Source organism: Falco rusticolus, chromosome 1 (assembly GCF_015220075.1).
Source record: "Falco rusticolus isolate bFalRus1 chromosome 1, bFalRus1.pri, whole genome shotgun sequence".
In the NCBI taxonomy this organism is placed as follows: Eukaryota; Metazoa; Chordata; class Aves; order Falconiformes; family Falconidae; genus Falco; species Falco rusticolus.
In genome coordinates, this window is record NC_051187.1 from 13,452,323 (window position 1) to 13,464,519 (window position 12,197).

The following is a 12,197-nucleotide window of genomic DNA, read 5'->3' on the forward strand; positions in this document are numbered from 1 at the left end:
AGTAGTTGAGTAAAAGAGCAGTAAAAGCACAGAGCAATTCTGTAAAATGCTGCTAATCCACCAGCTAAGAGGGTCTGTGAAAGAAGACAGGTTCTCAACACCGGAGTTTAGAGCAGCCCTCCACCCACACCCCGGCGGAGCACGGCTGGGGCACACTGCCGAAGCCACCCTGGCCATGGGACCCCGGTACTACGCTGGGACAGCTGTGACATTGCACACCGTGGGTTCTCCCTGGGTTGGATCCAGCTGTGAGTTAGGGACCCAGATGTGTCCATTAGGGACAGGACCTCAGCCAGCCCCAGAGGGCACTTGTCCCCATCCCAGGGGCATTCCCCTTGCTTCAGCCTCAGGATCTGACACCGCGCCCCGCCCCCCCCCCCCCCCCCCCCCCCGGCACAATGGGTGTCCAGAAAGGGGCACTACAAGGAACATGTGGTGGCATTTGTGTGACCCAAAGGGGTCCTGGCAGGGATGGATGGAAAGTTGACCAAGAACAGGCAGCTCCTCAGGGCATGATGGTTTGGGTTTTTTTTCCCTTATATTTACTTACGCACAAGGGACAGTGTGCTGCTGGCAGAGCGTGCGTCCCCATGTTTACCCACGTCAAAGCTGTCTGGGAGCCTGTCTCTTCTGAATTTCCAAAAACCAAGAGGAGAAAATCAGAATCAGCAAATTGAAGAGCAATTGGAGCTGCACTTGGTGTTCGTGAGGACTGATAAATCACCAGTAAATAACCCGACTGCACTCCTTGCCTGGAGGAGGGAGCATCCCCCCTCCAAACACCTGCAATAAGACACTTGCAATTACTGCTTTGTCTCCTGGAAACTAGTAAATAATTCAAACAAACCCCTTTTTTTCCTTTTGTTTTTTATTTTAATTAATCCACATAGAATTTTGTCCTCCAAACACAATCACAGCAGCACAGGAACAGCAGGTAGAGAATCTCATTACCCAGCTTACCAGCCAGATCCTAGAGCCATTATTAATAGAGACTTCACTGCATGAGGAATTAATAAAACCCAGTGGTGAGGGGGAAGGGAGAAAGGGAGACACTCCTGTACTGCATCACCCTCTTCACTTTGTCCCCGTGCTGACCGACAGTTAGAGGTGCTGGGGGGTGCTGTGCCTTAGGGACAGCCAGCACCCTGCCTCCTGCAGCACACGGCTGCCTGGCCCTGCGGCATGTTCGTGCATGTGGTCTGGGAGGAGGTGCCGGGTTCAGAGCAAGGCGAGGAGATCAGGAGAGCTGATCAGCCCAGTCCCATGTCCAGCCACTGGCAGGAGGCAGAGTCCAAACACAGGTTTTCACGGTGCTGTGTAAATCCTTCCGTTCTCTCTCATTACACTGGTTGCACCCGTAGCAGCCACATCCTCAGAGGACTGCCTCGGCACTGGGAATTGCTCTCGTCTGGGGGTGGCATTACAGAGGGGCAAACACCCAGGCCCTCCCAAGTACCTGTGCTGGGAGGAGAGAGCAGGACCATGTCCCCCAGTACCCCAGCTGTGGGGACAGAACCCATGCCCCATGCTGCTTTTGGGGGCTGGATCCTATCCTGACACTCATGCCTGCAAGCCCCCTGTGCTCATGGCTCTCCTGCAGCCTGCACCCATCCATCCATCCATCCATCCACCCCTAGATGCTGGGTCCACTTTCTGGGTGACCCCATGGGGAGGGTGTTTCTGTAAGTGCCTAGAAGAAATCACCCCCTCCTCGGAGCACTCACTGTACCCACAGGGGTTTTTCATTATGCAGCGCCATCCCGATGGGGCAACACTGAATACGGGCATGCACACCAGGGACACTTTTCTCCCCAGCACTACTGCATGCACAGCATGCTCGTGTCACGGCAGCCAGAGAGGAAAATGCTGGCGTTACCTGGAGCCACTTGCACAGAGACAAAGCATGGCCGCGGCTGGCTGGCGGCACACACTTGTTCTGCACTTTCTTTCCCATCTGGATGCTTTCCTCCCTGTCTCCCCAGACCCAGGAAGCACCATGTCAGGCATCAGGCTGCCGTGCTGTAAGGCAGGGAGATGTGATTCACTGAGGCTCGATGGCTTCTCTGCGTTCATCAGCTGCACTTAGACAAACAGCGGTACATCAATAAGCAGCTCTAATTAGACGTGTTAATAGTGCTGGGAGCTGGGGGAAAGCACATCGAGGCAGGGGGGAGAACAGTTTGCAATCTAAGGAGAGTGACAGGAGGAGCTGGGAGACCTGGGATGCTCAGGACCTTCCCTTTCTGCTGCAGGGGGTGGCACACACCCTGCAGGTGGGACAATCAAGCTCCAGGAGCCCACATGAAATTGCCAAGGAAATATACCCCGTGCTGATTATCTTGAATAATTTATGCAGATGCTATCATGCATTCATATTTTATGGAAGTCTCACAAAGTCATGCTTGTGGTTATTCACAACCATTTGCTCCCTTCCAGAAACCTCCATCAGTGGCGGGTGTGGGGACAAAGCCGGTGTGCAGGTTACACCTTGGGGACCTGGGCTCCCCACGACACCAGGGACAGGGCACAGAGCAGCATCAGGGCAGCCACATTCCCAGGGCACCAACACAGGCTGGGGTTTACCCCTCCATCCCAGCATCCATCCCCCAGTACCTCCAGGGCACAGGCACCCCAGGACAGAGGGGACACTGACAGTCACACAGCAAGGCAGCACCATTCCCACCACAACCCTGCTCCTGCATCCACCCCCTCGCAGCCCTCTCTGGCGCTGATTCTACAAAGCAAAAAGGCTCTATGGCCCCAAGGAAGGATCCAGAACAGGGTCCGTTCCCACAGAACCATCCCCTCTGCCCAGGAAGCTGTCACACAGCGATGCTGAGCAGGACAAATGGACAGGAGCTGCTCCCAGGGAAGCAGGTCCCTCTGTCTCCCAGTGGATGGGATAAAGGCTGGGAGGGAGGGGACCACTGGGGCACCCACTACCTGATGCTGGGCTGTGCAATCCTGGCAGCTCCAGTGCTTCCACTACTTTCCCAGGGGCTGTCTCCCTGGAAACTGGAGCCCTGCTGAGGTGGGAGGCAGGAAGGGGCATCGCTTCTCTTTAGGAAAGGCGGGTGGACAAGCTGCGCAGCCATCCCTTCCAGCAAGAGGGATGGATGAAGGGCCATGGTTCCTCTGCGGCCCCGCTCAAGGTGCAGCAGGCAGGACCCTTCCTGCTCAGGACTCCCCGAGGCTGTGGAGGGGCACAAACCATTCCCACATCTCCACATTGCTCCACATCTCCATCTGCTTTGGCATCAGGAAGACCTTAACTGAAGGCCACGTAGCAGGGTGACAGCCGCTGCAGGAGATGCAAAGGACTTTGTGGGGAGCCAAGAGGGAAAGGAGGAGGAAGGGGCAGGTGGTGGATGGTGTGGAGGAGGGAAGACATGAGGAACCCAAGAAGAGGTGCTTAGACCACGCCAGAGGAGGAAGTGGCTGCAGTGAAGCCTGCTGGTACCCAGCAGAGCAGAAAGTCAACAACGTTAAAGCAAAGACACTGGGTATTTTAATTCCCTGCAGCTCCTGCTCCTCAGAGGGCAGCAACGATATCTGAAATGCAAGCAGTAATTAAGCAACAGGCATCTTGATCTGGTTGCTAAGCCTGTAAAAGGGCCGGGGAGCAATGCAGAGACATGGCACAGAGCAGGGCAGGAAGGACTGGCACGTGCCCCCAGCCAGCCCCATGCCACACAGCTCTGGGAGGTGCTGCCGGTGCTGCCTGCCCCCTGCCACGCTCCAGCTTTGTTGTTCTTTCTTCCCCTTCAGGGACACCCCAGGAAGCCTTTGGTCAAGCCAGGTTTGCCTCCACCTGCAGCAACTTCCATCTATTTCAATTAGAGGACTTTTCCCCAAAAAGGAGGGCTGAAACCTCAGCTGCTGCAAGGCAGAGCAGGAGGACACAGACAAACGGCCCCTGCCCCACTTGGGGCTGCTGCTCAGGGCCTCATTTATCATCTGCCAACACCACGGGCGTGCCCAGCCCCCCCGCGCCAGGCAGGGGATGAGCAGCACCCCATCCCTGGCCAGAGTTAATCATGTTTGGCCTCTGCCAACAGCATCTCACAGCCCCGGGAAGGAGCACCCCGCATATCCAAAGGCAAGCAGGAGCCTGGGGACTCACCCCGAGTGGAACATCCTCTGCAAGCTCAGCTCGGTCAGAGCACTAGTGATTTATCAGCAGCTGTGAGCCCTAAGGCTGGAGTACAGGCATCTGCTTCACCAGGGAGGGGTTGTGAACAACACGGGGTGATTTATGGGGCAAAAGCTGCTGGTTTAGCATAGGGTGTACAGCACAGAGTGACCCTCAGGGCTGGCTGGGGCAGGAGAGCTGCCACCAAGCCCAGAGGGTCCCTGTACGATGACGTGAGGGGATACAGTGCTCAGGGATGGGGACCCCCCCACCTCCCTGCAGCCCAGCCAGCAGCACGATGCAAAGCAGGCTACAAGCCCTACTGCCAGCAAGTCGAGAAACAGAGGAGGCAGAGAGACCACAGCTCAGCTCCAAACCTACAAAGATGCTTTTTTTTAATCTTTTCTAGGGAAATGGCTTCTCCACTTTTTGTGTGGAGCAGCCAATCAAACCCAAGGAGTTGCATCCAACTGCTAAGGGGGGGCGGGGAATATCCAGGGCTATTAAAAATGATGAAAGACACCTTGACAGTGTCCTTTTAATGTAATTAAAAACCTATTTAAAGGCATGCCAAATATTTACTAATTAAACAAGTTCTGCATTCTGTAGCTGTAATGAAAAAAGTAATTGTGATACTTTTAGCAAATCCCCTGTTTTTCAAGAAATAATTACTTTATAGAAAATTAGTTAGTAAATTAAACCATTCTTTACCTGCTGTTATTTTTGCTCTTTTGCTCATTCTGTGCAGCAAATTGAATCCTGAAATTACCTGGGACAGATTTTTATTGAATATTTCAAAGGAAATGGGACTAGAGAAAGGGCTTTTCGTAGGAACTGTTAGTGGTCCCCAAAGCTTAGTATGCAGCTGGTGGGAAAAGCATGACGGGGTTGGAACAAACAGAAACATGCCTGTGTGGCCGTACACCTGGTGCACCGATGACAGATCTCCAACAAACTGTCCCACTACTGCTCCGTTACTACCACAGAGGCCACCAACGAAGGCACAGCCCCCACAGCCTGGGCTCAAAGGCTGGGCCAGCCCTCTGAGTCAGACCGCTATGTTGTTCATGGACTCAGCCACAGACTATGCTGATCACCTGAGGATCAGGGACGTGGTGGAGTTTCCACCCTTGGAGATACTCAAAAGCCAACTGGACATGGTCCTAGGCAACCTGCTGTTGGGTGGTTCTGCTTGAGCAGGGGGTTGGAGCAGATGACCCCTAGAGGTCCTTTCCAAGCTCAGGCAGTCTGGGAACCTGTGATAACCAGCCCAAGGAGCAGGAGGGCAGGAAAGATGGTCTTGTGGGAAAGGCAACGCTGCACGCCACAGCCCTGCCAGCAAGTCTCAGCTCGGTGCTCAGATGCCATTGAGAAGTCAGGTAACATCTTTGTGCCCTACCTGCAAAACAGGGTCCTCAGAGCACAAATTCCTCCGAGGCAGGACTGTCCCCTTGGTGAGCATCTACAGAGACCTGACGTGCTGGAGCCACACACCCCAGGGCTACCCCGACACTGCCAGTGCTCCCCTCCAAACAGGTCTGAGCTCAGACATGGAGGGAGGGGGAAAGGCAGCCAAGCACTTCCACACATGTCATTAATAAATACCCATCACAAGAGTTTCCCTCTGTCTCCTCCTCCTGCAGATGCTCTCCAAAGCAATCCTGGCTGAGCGGTGGCTCTTATTTCTGTACCAGAGCACACAGCACTAAATTGAACATGGCTCTATAAACCACCCAGCACTTGTTTTTCAGCCAAGGTGCATGTGCTTGCTTCAGCCCATCAGCTCTACCTGGCTCTTTCCAAGAGGAGATGTAGACTTTGAACACAAGCTCACTAATCTAAGATGACAGTAGGCTGAATCTAGAGAGAGGCAGCAAAGGCACGGCAGTGACCAAGCATCTGTGCAGGCAGGCAGCGGATGGCTGGCTCCCAGTTGTCGGGTTGCAGGGGCCTTTGATAGCAGATGGGGAGTCTGATTGCATTTGCTGATAATGGATTAGGAGGCTTATCTTTGATCTTGACTTTCTCCCGGTTAGCCGATTTCTTGAGGGGCTCTGCAGGGAGGTGTTACAAGAGATTTATTAACAAGATAAACTGCAATGCCAGGAAAAGCTACTTCTGCAAAATGCACTTTCCCTCTCACGAATGCACAGGCTTAAACACACCCCATCTGAACACAGTCAGCATCCTCCCTCCTCGGGGGACTTGAGCAGATCTCTGCTCCTCCCCTCATGGCGGGCTGGGAAAGTTTCTTCAGTGCCATGGAAAGCTGCTGCAGTCCTTGCTCAGCCATCCAACAGCCTCCAGAATCTCCTTATTTGCCAACAGTGGCAAATATAAGCACCTTAAAAGTTAGGCACCCGGGGCAGAACAAACTGCAGGTAGAGGCAGCTTGTCCCCAGCACCATCACAGCCCTTCCCCAGGGCCAAACTCCCCTTGGCTGCTTCTGCAATAGGGTGCAGGAGCCCAGCTCTTCCCAGGGCTGGGGAACAGGCAGCATCTCCAAAGATGTCCTGGTAAGGTGAAGGACTGGTTTTAACACCTACGAGTTTTTGGGAGCTGGGTCTAACTTGCAGATGAGCCTCTCGGCTTAGTTTCTGCAGAAGGCGGATGCTCCCTGCTTACCTTATGCAGCCTCTAAATGTAACCCAGCACTTCCAGCAGCATCGCCTGCTCCCAGCTGCACATCGAGCAGCAGGGAAGTAGCAGACACACAGTCCCACAGTCCCCTCCTGGGTGCAAGGCAGCCCGTTTGGGTTAGCTGATGGCAGGCATCGCATCTGGAAACCCTGCCCGCCCGCCCGCCCACCCACCCACCCACCCACCCAGTGTGTCCAACCAAAGCAGGGCTGCTCCTGCAGGGATCACTCCCAGCCCCAGGAAGAGCTAGCTACTGAAGATACATGTTGCTGGCCATCAGTTCTGATTAACACATTTTCAGCTGTTCTGCCTTGAACCTGATCCACCAAGTTCACCTCATGCTGCCCCAGAAGTGGGCTGTTTTAGCAACAGTCCCATCCTGCAGGTAAGGAAGCAGAGACCTGCCCTAAGGCACCTGCCTAAGGCCAGCAAAGGAGGCGGGATTAGAAATTCAGAGCTCAAAGCTCAGCTCACTAGACTGCCTTGTCTGTACCACACGTGGACATGGCACACACTGACACTGCTGAACCTTTGAGATAGATGTGACCGCAGCTACTTATCAAGCAGTAGCTACAGTGGAAGGAAGGAGCAAAGAAAAAAAAAAAAAAGAGATAAAGTGATGGGGGAGGCAGACGAGAAGCAGAAAAAGTAAAGGAGAGAGAGGAAAGCAGTGAGGTAACATGCACATTCATCACCCAAGTCCACCATGGGCGTTTTTGTTTCTCTACAGGCACAAATCTTCACTGCTGCTTTTTGCTGCTGGGGAACAGGGTGGGTACGGTCTCAGACACAGACCTGGCTTTGGAGAGAAAAAAGTGGGCCAAAACCAGCTCCTCTACCCTTTCTCCTAGACTTCAGGATCTACCAGAGCACGTCCTGGAGCAGCAGCAGGGAGGGGGAGGTAGCGCTGACCATGCGTCTGCTCTGCCCAACAGCCACATCCCAAGCTGCCTGCTGCCACCCAGTACATCCCATCCTGGCCAGCACGGCTGACTCTGCTCCCTTCCAAAGCAAACACAACAGGTGAAAATAAAGCAGACGTTGCACCTGGGTGGATTCTGGATTTTCTTTGCCAGCGATTCTCATCAGCTGTGGTTTCACACTTCACTGCTCATCTGCAAACCCTTGGCTGGTGACAGAGCAGAACTCCCCTGTCCATGCAGCCCATGAACACCTCCGAGTGATGCAAAACTAAAGCACACATTCATTTTCCCCAACAAAACCACTCACCGGTCCACAGCACCGCTCTGCACAAGACACACCATTTGACACCGACATCACGGCTTGTATTGCAACAGCCTTTGGAAAGCCAGGGCCCAGGTTGTACGGACACTGCTGCATAGAATCAGCAATTCCACTCAACAGTCCTTTATGCAGCTCTCTGGTCCTCCTGCAACATGTCTGCACCAGCACGGCAACAGCCAGCATAAGAGAAGGGTTTCACGGTTGACCCTAATGGCAGTGATGAGGATTTGGCCAGAACCCAGATTTCTCCAAAAGGACGCACTAAGTGAGCGCAGGGGTACAGGAACAGGAGTTTCCCTTAAACATTAAGCAGCCTCCACGTTTAATCTTCTGCTTCACTACAAGCTAAATAAATCGACTTTTTCTGAAACCATGGCCATGGTGCACGCTGTTGCTGCACCTGGGAGCCTGACAGCATCTCAGAACCAATGTTCAGGGTGAGCTGTTGAGATTAACCAAATGCCAGGTCAGATCAGAGCAGTTGCATTGCCTTTTAGCAGCCTGCTTGCTCTCTGAGAATTAACCCCTTCTCTTGTAACCTTATCACCCCGGGAGCAGTATTGAACTGTCTGGTCCCCAAACGCCATTGCAAAACCCAAGCACAGGTAACCCCCAGGAATACAGACCAAAAGCCTTGGCCCTTGTCCATCAGCAGATGGGATATTTGCAACAAATGAGGCCCCAGGCAGAGGAGGAGTGTGGTAAGTGTGCAGCTCAGACTGCACGGGAGCTATTCCCATGTCTGCCTTCAGACTCAAGGATGAAAAATTAATTCAGCAACCAAGGCACAACTCATCTCAGCTGGCTAACGTCTGCCTTTGCAGCTGGGATTCAAGCACAAAGGCCACTTAGCCTGGCCAATTTCCTGTGTTGATGCTTCACCCAAGACCCTGGTGGGAGAGAGTCATTAATTACAGGGGCTGGAATTGTCTCTCCACTAGATAAGGGGGAAGCCAAACACACAGGTCAGCAGCTGTACCTGCCCAACAGAGCAATAAACTCTGCCAGCAAGCACTGCTACAAACCAGTATTTCCCCTGCTCCTAGTGACCTGCCACACAGGAACTTTCCTGGTGAGATCTTTATTCCTTGACTGTGTCCAATCTCTCCTCAAATATGCATGGGTTTATTTGCAACCCAATGTCCTGATGGCATGAGCAGCCAGCTTAAATTACCTATTGCCTAACAAGTATTTCATTTTGCTTCATTTGAACCTGCCACCACTTCTCTTCAGTTGATGCTTCCTTGTGTATCTGAAGCTTCTTCTGCACTGCAAGTCCAATAGGACAACCCCCATCTCTGTTGCACCTCCAGCCTGCAAGGAAAAAACTGGCACATATGCCAAACAGATAGAGAGAATGGGAGGTCATGGCATGGCAATTAGGTGAGGAGGGTAACAAACAGCAGCCAAGAAAAGCATCTGTAAGCCTCAGTGCTCCTGCCACCCACAGAATGATTGTTTCCAAGCCCATGCTCTGCTCTGCTTTGCACCTAATTGCAAAAGAGCCCCTAAAATGTGTTAAGCCAAGTATCTTATGCATAACTGGGATCTCTATTTGTGGCTAGCACAAACCAGGAGATCATGAGGACAGGAAACCTTAAGTGGTTTGCGCAGAACAACTCCCAGCAGAACATCAGTGTCACCACTGCCAGAGGCCCTGGCAGTTGTGCTGTGTTCACCTCTTTGGCCGGGAGCAGTACAACAGGGGTGGAAGCAAATTTAAGGCATAAACCTGGAATAAAATTGCTCTACAGCAGTTTGGCTCAGTTAACTGAGTGCTGTGCTCAGTTAACTCCAGCTGCGGGCTGCCCCCGATACAGGTGCAGCTTGGTGGGAGGAATAACGATGCCTCGGGGAGCAGGGACGCTGCCACCTTCAAGACTTTATTGCCCGCTGTAGCCAGCTAGAAGAGGCTTCCTCCTCTCCCCTCGGGCTCTTCGCACCGGCTTATTTCCACCCACTCATCTGCAGACGCTTTGCAAAGGAGGTCAGAAGCTCTGCAGAGGCACCGTGCCCCAGGGTCAGCCAGCAGCCACAGGGACAGGACCAATTCCCACTGCGCTGACACATCCCCACCCCAGAGTGCAGCGGGTAGGTGGGACCTCGCCTCCTGCATCCATGGTGCAGTGTGGACCGTGTCCCTTCACTGCTCTGGGGCTGGCTGCCTGTGCAGTCACACTGGGAGGGTAAAAATTCTATCAAGGTCACACACAACCCCCCTGCCAGGCTTCTGATGAATCACCAAAATGCAAAAATACCACAAAGTGCCTCCCATTCCACACAATATCCTCAGAGGATAATACTCGGAGGTTCTTACCTTCCTGAACCAACAGGATGAAGCTGCCACTCCACAAAGAGCAGGGGAAGTTTCCAGGATCAATCTCATCCTCAAATGCACATCCAGACCAGCGTCCTGGCCACCAGTCTCCTACCAGCTGCCCAGGAATTTCCCACCAATGCCACATCTCCCCATCCCTGCCTGTGTTCTTACACTCCCCCCTCTCCAGCCCCCCTTTCCTCCACAGCTAGGAAGATTTGCTCGGAAATCCAGCCCTCTGCAGCGGAGCAGTGACCAGCTCCACACCTCTCCCAGATCCTCCCTCGGTTTCCCACCCAAGCTGACCCCAGAGGCAGGACGTGCAGCCTCCGCTGCCATTCAAGCAGGGACAGCAGCCCCTGCTGCCTCTTAGCAGGAGCAAGGAGTTACCTTTACACCTGGGTGCTGATGCAATGAGACGTGTCGGTTGGCTCATCACAGGGGGCCCAGCTCCCCCATCACCCCCCCACCAGCAATCCCTGGTTTATGCCCTGCGACAACACAACAGGGCTGCTCACATTTAGTGCCTGAAAGCAAACAGCATCGCTTCGTTCCTTCCCTTTTCCTCTGCCCCAAATACGCTACAGAGGCCTCAACTATAAAATTAAAACCACATCCCCCATTCGTGCTGTACAGCACTGAGATCCTTCTTATTAATGGAGGACAATTATAATTATTGAGACAGAGGTAACTGCAGAAACGCCATCAGAAGAGCTCATATTTGAGAGCAGCTGTATCCCACATCCTGAACCACAGAGCATCATGTTCTGGACACTTCAGGAGGATGCAAGAAACCCTTTGCAAAAACACAGGGTGACCTGCCCTCACTCAAGCCTCTCCCAGGTTTCTAGTCCTTCGAAACTGACTTAAACTCCCCGGCACAAGGTCTAAGAGCCCTTCCGCTATTTCTGTGGTTAATTATGACAGCTGGATCTATCGGGGTTTTAAATGCTGCAGGTACAACAGCTAATTAATGTTACACACCCCCTATCATTTCTCGGTCCCCACAGCCTCCCATCCAAGCCACAGCTCTGCAGAAAGAGTTGCTACAGAAAATAAAGGGGGAGAAAGAAGAAGAAAGAAGGAAAAAAGAAAGAAAATTACCTTGGCTCTCAGCCCAAGCCTTTCTGGTTTAAGATGCATTTCAAGAATCTGCTGGCTGGTAACCTCCTTGAGTTACAAGGGAGGCTGCTTGTCAAAAGCTGACTTGAGCCGGATTTAATTGAAAGCCAGTCACTGGCAGTGGGAGCAAGATGCAAAAGGGCACCTTGGGGATGCTCCGCAGGGAGCAGCCAGGGCAGGAGCATCGGGAGTGGTGCAAGCAGAGCGCACCCTCTGCAGCTGCGCCGAGGAGAGCCAAACCCTGGCTTTGGAGAGTGGGTTCTTCAGGTTTGGGTTCCAGAGCCCTGGGCTCCTGCCCATTAAATCACATCCAGGCTGTTTGCTTTGCACTGTGCACCAAGCCTTCCGCAGGGGACATTGGAGGGACAAGTGCCACTCGCATACAGACCCTGCACTGGGACCCAGTGCCAAGGCAGCAGGAGCAGAAGGTCTGGCTCACGGCCCCTGCACGCAGAAGCCCGTTTCAAGGTGTTTCTCCGCAGAGGTTTTCCCACAGCGCTGCCAAGCACTGAGCAGATCCAGTGCATTTCTCTCTGCTCCCCCAAGCCGCACAGCTTCCTCTGCTCAGGCTGAATGCCCACCCTTTTCTTTCCATCAGCAGTCAGGCCAGCAAAACCAGGATGAGCCAGGGGTGGACGAGCCCGTGTCTCCCCCAGGATCTGCTGCTGCAGGTCCTCGAACAGCTTCACACAGCAGGGATTTCCTCAAGCGCTCACAGCCCGCCTCTCTCCATCATCCTC